This window comes from Cornus florida, unplaced genomic scaffold (genome assembly GCF_030987335.1).
Source record: "Cornus florida cultivar Cherokee Brave unplaced genomic scaffold, ASM3098733v1 CherokeeBrave_3.0.0_Hap2_Chr08, whole genome shotgun sequence".
NCBI classification, from domain to species: domain Eukaryota; kingdom Viridiplantae; phylum Streptophyta; class Magnoliopsida; order Cornales; family Cornaceae; genus Cornus; species Cornus florida.
Window position 1 is genome coordinate 83,492,731 of NW_026775578.1, and position 9,237 is coordinate 83,501,967.

General features: G+C 33.5%; 1 pseudogene; it reads right to left on the bottom strand.

Moving 5' to 3' along the window:
- Positions 1 to 7,844: 7,844 nt before the first annotated feature.
- Positions 7,845 to 7,942, bottom strand: LOC132272212 (small nucleolar RNA R71; annotated as a pseudogene).
- Positions 7,943 to 9,237: the final 1,295 nt, after the last annotated feature.

The window sequence follows — 9,237 nt, forward strand, 5'->3', positions numbered from 1 at the left end:
TTGGGATAAACTTCTTCCCCCACAGCGCTCTAATGCTCAATCTTCATCAGATTTATTCAAGCGAAGATTTACTCAAGCAAAAAAAGGAAAAGACCCTCTTATTCACAATGATGCTCCTATCTTTCCCGAATCCAATCATACAATGCAATCAGCAACATTTTTTCACTTCCACCACGGAAAAGATGAAATACTTCTTGCTCCTTCACAAGGGAAAAAGAGGAAGTATACTTATGTCAACGGTATACTCAACTTTAAAGGTTTTAAACCCTATAGCCTTTGTGTTCTCATCGACACCGGAGCAACCACAAGCTGATGCAGATATAATGCCATACCAGCCAATAAATGGCACCCAATGAAAAACCCCATTGGTGTACAAGGTATTGATGCGGAAGCACCACAGACTATCATTCAGTTCAAAGCCAAAGATGTAGCTATTTGGCTTAATGACATAAAATTCTTAATACCAAAATTACTTTGCTTTCCATTTATGTATGGTGATTTTATTTTAGGATGTAATTTCATTTACTCCTATCTTCCTTTACAGTTAAAAGAAAAAACTATTTCTTTAACTTTAAAAGAAAATACAGTCGTAGAAATACTTATACAGGAAAATTTAGCCTCTGTATGCGACAGTAATTTTTCTCCCCCAAAACGAGAAAATATTGATATTTTTGTCTTAAATGAAAACCATTGGTTATATGATATATTAAGACAAAATTTTTCTGAAAATCCTTTAAATCTCTGGAAACGAAGTCCTCGTTTTTGCAGGTTAAAACTCTAGGATACTAATGTCATCATTCGGGTAAAACCCATGATATATCTCAGAAAACATATCGATGAGCTTGATGACCAGCTTCAGGACCTTATTGAGAAAAATCTCATTGACAGGACCAAAAGTCCTCACAGTAGCCCCGCTTTTATGGTAAGAAACCATAGTGAGGTTAAAAGAGGAAAAGCCCGCATGGTAATCAACTACAAACGGCTCAATGAACATTTGATTTTTGACGGTTATTTTATTCCTCGCAAAGATGTTCTTATAAATCAAACTCGCGGAGCAAAAATCTTCAGCAAGTTTAATTGCAAAGTAGGTTTCTGGCAAATAAAATTAAGGAAAAAATCCAAACCATTAACTGCCTTTAGTACACCACGAGGTCATTATCAATGGACCGTAATGCCATTCGGTCTCAATACTGCACCTCAAATATACCAACGATCGATGGATAAGATCTTTAATGACCTTAAAGATTTTGTTGTCATATATATCGATGATATTCTGGTCTTCTCTAAAATAAGAGACGATCACAAAAAACATCTACAATACCTTTCAAAAAAACTGAAAAAGCATGGTATTATTCTATCTCCAATAGAGATCGATGTAGAACAGGAATCTATAGATTTCCTTGATCTAGTTTTAACCCAAAAAGGGATAAAACTACAGGATCACATTATTATCAAAATTCGTGATTTTCCTGATATCATTCAAGATAAAAAGCAGCTTCAAAATTTTTTAGGAATCTTGAATTATGGCTGCAACTTTATTAAAGACTTGTCTCAAAAAGAGCTCCCTTTAATAAAAAAAAGCTATAGAAAAATAACGTGTTTGAATGGACTGACAATGATAAAAAAGTTGTTCAACAAATCAAAAGAGATTTGGTCCATATCCCTGAAGTTTATTTTCCACAAAATGGTGATAAACTTATTCTTGAAACAGACGCCTCAAATTTATGTTGGGGTTGTGTTTTAAAAGCCATTCCACATGAAAAATGGAATGAAACTATTTTCACAAATCATGATAAGAGCTCGAAAAACTCCTATCTCTAAAAAGCTTCAAAAAGAAGAATTGATTTGTGGTTATAATTCTGGAAAATTTAAGCCAAATGAATTGGAATAATTGGAGATTGGAGGGCTTTGTTGGTGATGATAGTGGTGGAGGAGTGGGCCTTTGGTGGCGGTGTTGGCGGTGTTGGTGGTGGTGGTGGTAGACACTCCTTGTCCCGAAGATGGTTGGGAAACCAAAGGAAAAGATGGAAGTACGAGGCCATTAAAGGGGTCGGAAGGGTGGCCAACGTTTAGAGAGGGAGGACTTGCAGAATGGTTTTGGTGGTTGGGGAGAAAGAGAGGGAAAAAAAAAATGGTGACCAATGCATTACCAGCTGTTGGATACAATGCATCCATGTGGGTCCCAAAACATTGCATCGGATGCTAATAATAATGACGAACAGAAAATATATGTATTAACAATAGGAGGATAAATAAATAAATATACATAATTAAATTTAAATTATTTTTAAATTTTAAATCCGCCATGAAGTGTTGAATTGAATACATTTGAGAATACCCAATTAAACTTTAAATTAGAAATTTGACATTTTTGAAGACAACAAATTAGATGACAAAAGCAAAGCATATTTTAGTTAATTTTCGCATGATTTGTCAAAATTACAAAAGCATAAGTTTGAAAAGTTATCACCTCTAAGCATATTTTCTTTTTGCACCGACTTGTAATTGGAAATTAAAAAAATCAATTTTGCTCATCACAAATTTGTTTCATTCAATTAAAAGAGTATAATTAAGAGTAAAATATAAAATTTCATACTCCACTGATGAAATTAAAATAAATTTTTGACATGTGAGGTTTGTATAAATTTTCAAATAAAAGAGAGAGTTTGATATAATTATGACAATTTCAAGTAATTAATCCAAAAATCAATCAACTAGTTTTCTTAGGGCTTGTTTACTAACATGAATGATTCCTGATTTCTGCTGTCAATTCCTAAAATCGAGAATCAAAAGTAAAAATCGTGTTTAATAGAATACTTTCACTTTTTTGTTTTAAAAAAGTACTTTCTAATTTTGTGAAGAGAAGTTTCTCTATTTTCTGCACTGTTTGTAGAAATTACTCTCTCTACTGTAACACTGTTTATCAAAATATATATATATATATATATATATATATATATATATATATATTCTAAGTAATTATTTGTATCATTCATCTCCTCCACCCACAGCCTACCCACCATGGTCATTGCCACTGCAACCTCCTCGCCTTCGACAACCACCGCCACTATCGCCATTGCCGACAACCACAACCATCATCGCCTCTCTTTCCTCTGTCTCTCTCTCTTTCTCTCTCTACAAACACTCCCGATAAAAAGAAATAAGTTAAAGGAATTGATTAAGAGAGTAAGTCACAAATGACCAGAATCTTGAACTTGCAAGCTCCCCAGAATTTTGGGGCAAAGCACGACAGGGCCGATATGGGATTCGCGGAGAGGGCTGATGATGAGTGAGGGGTTCGCGGTAGTGGAGGTGTTAAAGTGACGGTTTTTTATGTAAGATTGAAGGGTTGTAGAGAGTGTTGGCGGAAATTGGGTCTGCTGGTGAGTTCTTAGAGAGGCATTGACGGAAACTGTCGTAGATTGAATCTAATAAAGCATAAGAAAAGAATTAGAGAGAAAAGAGAAGAAGAAATGAAGAGAAGAAGAAATGAAGAGAGGGAAGGGTTCTTCATTGTTTGGTGTTTGGTTTTGGGTTTGTGAAACAATTGGTGGTGTGTATCAAATACAATTGGTGATGTTGGTGGCAATGCCCTTTGATTTCACAGAAGAAATGATTTAGGTCTTGTGATGCCCCTTTGATTTCAAGAGCTTCCCACTGAGCTATATATATATGTGTGTGTGGGTATATATATATGGATTGGTCAATCTTTGTCTCATGGTCGATGAAGATGAGGTAAATTCTAATTATGACTCACACTTGCATGAATTCTGTGGGATATAAACTGGATGTCTTGTTTTGTTTTGAGTTAATTTATTTGAAATATATGTATTGGATCAAAAAATCATTTTAGACGTCTACATTTTTAAGAAGTTGGAACATTTATAAAGTAAATAATATCGAATTAATTTGAACATTATTTTATGGAAATTGAAACCAAATGAAAGCGTAACATCAATGGGATCTTCTAGAAAACAAAATTATAATTATTGAACTTACTTTTTAATTTCTTGCGTTTAGTAATGTTTTCGTTTTCTGTTTTTGTAGTCTTAAGAAAGCATAAACATGATTTTACTTTCTTGAATGAAAATAGAAAACAGAAATGATATTTATTAACACTTGTTGTTGTTACAAATTTGAAAATATAAAACAATAACTGTGTTTAGTAATACAACATGTTTGTTACAAAAATGTACATAATATTTTTAAATTTTTTATTTTTTTCATGGCAAGAATTTTAAGAGTTATTGATTAAAGGGGGGGGGGGGTGAGAGGGAGGGTAAATGACTTGAACACGAACTCTCGGACATAGGGAGCAACCCAACCACTAAGTCACGACACTTGCTTCCATTAATATCAAAAAGCCATAAATCTAAAAAATCTAATTTAAAATTATAAATCTTAAAAATACCTAATATACATTATAAGTACAAAATTAGATATACCAAGACAAAAAGATTCCCACCAATTATGTATATAAATACATGTATATGCATGATGTATACATTTATTATATGATATATAATATATTTAGCAATGATAATTTATTATGAATAAAAAATATTAAATAATATATCTTATATGTAATAAAATTTATATTGTGTTATAATATAGTAAATTAATTATAATTTAATATTTACATATTAATATAGATATGATATATAATAATATAAAATATCTATTGCTTAATAATTTAATAACATTATATTCTATATCAAAAATTATTTTGTCACAAAAAATAATCTACATTATTATTTAATATATTATATATTAAAATATATTTTTATCAAATAGAAAATAATATACAATATTTAATTTATTTTATATTAAAAATATATATTTTTATTAACATTTAATATGCGACTCAGTCTATAACACAAATAATATGAATTTTATTTGAAATGAATAGTGCCTGTGCAGTAATGATAAGTGCTTAAATGTTACACATTTCAGCACCTAAGCTAGGGTATTTCAGTCTTTGTATCTATCTTAATTTCATGTTTTAGCCCTAATTTATGTTTATGTATATTTCAGGGCAATAAAGTTAAAATGAGCTAAGAACGGTCCATTAAAGCCTTTTTAGAGTCAAGCAAAGATATTCAGAAAAAGCTCAGAAAATGGCAAAAAGGAGGTCGCAGCGCATTGCTCGTATAATGTGTTTATTCTTCAAAAGCGGTCAATCTCAGGCCTTTGATGATGTTCCCAAAGATGAAGAAGCAAACTAATGAGCTCGGGGCTAAAATGGAGCTAAATAGGGCTTAAAGAAAATTTCCAACTCTGGGAGGATCGATCCCCCAGGGTTGGGGATCGATCCCCCAGGACTTGGCAATATTACAGATTTTTTTTATTGTTTGGGCTTATTCTGTGAACTATTGGGCTTTAATAGGATTGTTACTTAAGGCCCGGTGAGCCATTAGATTAGGGTTAGTATTTATTTTATTTAGGTGAATATTATTAAGAGGATTAAGTTTTATTATTCTGTATCGTATTTTTTTCTCTCTGGAAAAACACGGGAAAGAGGAGAAAAAGCAAGAACAGGCTAGAGTTTTGAGAAGAAGCTCAGAGATGATGAATCCAAGGATGGAGATTGTTCTGTCTTCAACTCCATCAACCATGAGTGGCTAATTCTCCTACTTAGGGTTGGATAAACCCTAAGCATGTAACCTATTCTCTCTCTATTTTCATACTTTTTGGGGATTTATTTATGTAATTGATGTATAGGCTTGAATAACATGATTTAATTCTTTTAATTGTTTATTCGTATTAATCTCATGTTGTCTTATGTGTTATTGATGAATAAACAAGCTATACACTTGAATTCCTTGTAAATTGATTCTTGTGATGTCTATGCATGTGGTTAATTAGTTGTAATCGTATTCAAATTGATGAAAAATTACTTTTATTTGATGGATGGCACTACATGTTTAGGTTAATTTATTGTCTAATTAGTTTTAAATTCATTTTTAATTAGTTTAATTTAAGATTAATTAATTTAATTGCAATTCAATTATTAGATAAGTAGACCATCCATACTTATGTTTGAATTCTATACTTTTTGTCACAATTGCATTATCTTCTAGATTAATGTAAGCTATAATTGTAACTTGAATTGATGGACCATTCTTTGGATTGGAGATTTGCACTACACTTAGTTTATTTGTCATTAGGTATGCAATTCAAGCTTGAAATTGATGCTTCATACTTTTCTTTGCAAGTATTAACTACATTATAATTACATTTAATTATTTCCCCAATTAGTTGAAAGTGAGTGAGTTAAAGAATGTACTTAGTGGTGAATCCTACACCCTAAGTCTCTTTCCAATCTTTTATATTCTACTCTTTATTTGCATTATTAAGTTTAAAATTAGTCTAATCCCAAAACCAAACCTTTTTAGTAATCACAAAAGCACTAAAGTAGAATTCAATTCTGGAAAACCTATAATTGTTTAGATCTCTTGGGACGATCCCTACTCACTTCATACTCCATAGTATAAGTGTTTAGTGGTTTTATAAATTTTAAAATATGGTGCTCACTTGATATTATTTATAAACCTAAAGTGTTGTGCATTATTTTGTGCACACGCTTGGTCACACCATAGTTTTGCCGCCGTTGCCGAGGATCTGACGGTTTTTAAAAGAATTGAATTAGACATTAGTTCTTTGTTGATTGTTTACTTTTAAGTCATTTTAATTTTTATTTTTTCATTTGATTTGTCAATTAGGTACTTGAAGCAAAATGGAGCAAACGCTGGACTTGGAAGCAATTAAAAAAATTTTGAAGTTGCTTAAGGACCATTTGTAAGTTTCTCTTTAATTTTTGTGCTTAATTGTTTACTATCTTGCATGCTTTGGACAGCCCAATTAGAGGCTTAAATTGAATTGTTTTATTTTTAAGTCCAAGTATACCTTCTTGTAGAAGGCATCGGTCCGTGTGGAGGCATTTATTTGTTTTAAGTGCATTGATATTATTGAGGAGTTTGGGAACATCGTATGTGAAGATTGAAATTTTGAAATGTTGGTGTGTTGACTTGTTCTAGTGCATGCATGGTCGTAGATCACTTAATCGTCCTCTTGCTCCTGTAAATCAAAATCTCGAAATTTTTCTTCGGCGTTTGAGAAGTAGTACTAGGGATAGTCATCTTAATCTTTCAAATTTTGATCTTCCATCACCTTTAATGGAAGACCCAATAGATCCAATTGAAGATCCCATTGTAGATCTTGGTCATGTGGATCGTAATGGTATGCACCACCCACCACAAGTTCATATTGTGGATCCTCAAGGTGTGCATCCACCATTGGGAATGCCACAACCAGTTAATCATGCGGTGCAACAACCTAATCTAGGGATGCCAAGGCCAAATGTTGTTCCCCCAATTGGTGAGCAACAACAACAATATGTTCAAATGGCATACCCTCAACAAGGTCAAATGGCATATCATCAACAAGGTCAAATGCCATATCCTCCTCTCAATCCTCCAATGGTCCTTAGGGATCATTACACTCCAAATCAATATAATGCACCCACTTGCATTCAATTGCCAAATTTTCGTGCTCATCATTATGAAATTAAGGCTTCCACCATTAACATGTGCCCCCTTTTCTATGGGTTGAGCAATGAAGAGCCTTGTAAACATTTAGATGAGTTCTTGGAAGTTTGTTCCACCGTGAAAATCACGGATGTTCCGGAAGAAGTCCTAAAAATGAAGTTTTTCCCTTTCACTCTTCGGGATAAAGCTAAATATTGGTTTAACAACTTGCGGCTAAATACAATCACCTCTTGGGCACAATTGTAACAAGAGTTCCTAAAAAAGTATTACCCCGCAAGTCGAACCGATGCCATGAGAACTTCCATTCATGAATTTAAACAACAAGAAGGAGAACCCCTTCATGAAGTATGGGAACGTTTGAATGACTTGCTACGGAAATGTCAACATCATGACATTCCTAAGTGCAATTAGTTCAATGTTTCTTTTCAAGTTTATCCGATGCCAATAAGGGCATTGTTGATGCTTCTTGTGGCGGAAGCTACATAGAAAGAAATGAAGATGAAATTTGGCTTCTTTTCGAAAAAATGAGTGAAAACTCAATGCATAGATCTTCATCTTCTAGGGGTGGTCACCTAGCAAATATGGGAGGAAAGAAAGCTCTAAATCAAATTGACTCTTCCATGGAAATTGCCGCCGAGGTCAAAAATCTTACTCAAAGATTTGATAAATTCCTTTTGAATCAAGGTCCGGTAATTCAATCTTATTCTCATCCTTCCAATGAAATGTGCATGACTTGTTCTAGTTACACTCACCATACTTCAAATTGCCCTCTTGGACAAGTCATACCAAGTGAGTCTCAAGAACAAGCAAATGCAGCTTTCATTCATCAAAGGAACAACCCTTATTCCAATACTTACAATCCGGGGTGGAAAAATCATCCTAACTTTGCATGGAGAAATCAAGGAGACGGTGCAAACCCTCCTCAAAATCAAGGTAACCAAGCAAAGTATGTTCCCCCACATCTCCAAAATCAAAATCAGAATTCTCAAGGTTACCATCCTTCATTCTATCCTCAGAATGTGAATCAATACTCTCAACCTCAAGCATCAAATTCTCAATCCTATTCTCAACCTCAAGCATCAAATTCTCAATCTTACTCTAATCCAAATCAAGCGCCTCCTAAAAGTTCCACTTTTGAGGACAAGGTCTTGCAAGCCTTAGGTGATCTTCGAAAAGATAATCAATTGTTTCATTCTCACTCTCAATCAATTGCAAAGCTTGAAGCTCAAATTGGGCAATTAGCTAATTCTTTAAATGTGAGAGAGAAAGGTAAGTTGCCTAGTCAAACTGAGACCAATCCTAAGGGGCAATTTATGGCGCAAGCAAGTCCTTCATCAGAATTTTCTGGAAATGAGCAAGTTCAAGCAATTACTACCTTAAGGAGTGGTAGGAAAGTGGATAATAAGGTAGAGGTACCTAAGGAGGATAATGAACTAAAGCAACCAAGTGGTAGCATCCGTCCCATTCCAAATCCTTTTCCTATTTCTTTGGATGCTAGTGGTTCCAAAATGGACATTCCGTCGTCTTCATCATCATCTCCCCAATTAGAGAAGCCTTATGAGCCAAAAGCTCCATTTCCTCAAGCTTTGAGAGAGACTTCATCATTTGGGAGACAAGAAGGGAAAATTCATGATATGATGGAAGTGTTTAAACAAGTAAAAATTAATCTTCCTCTTCTAGATGCAATTAG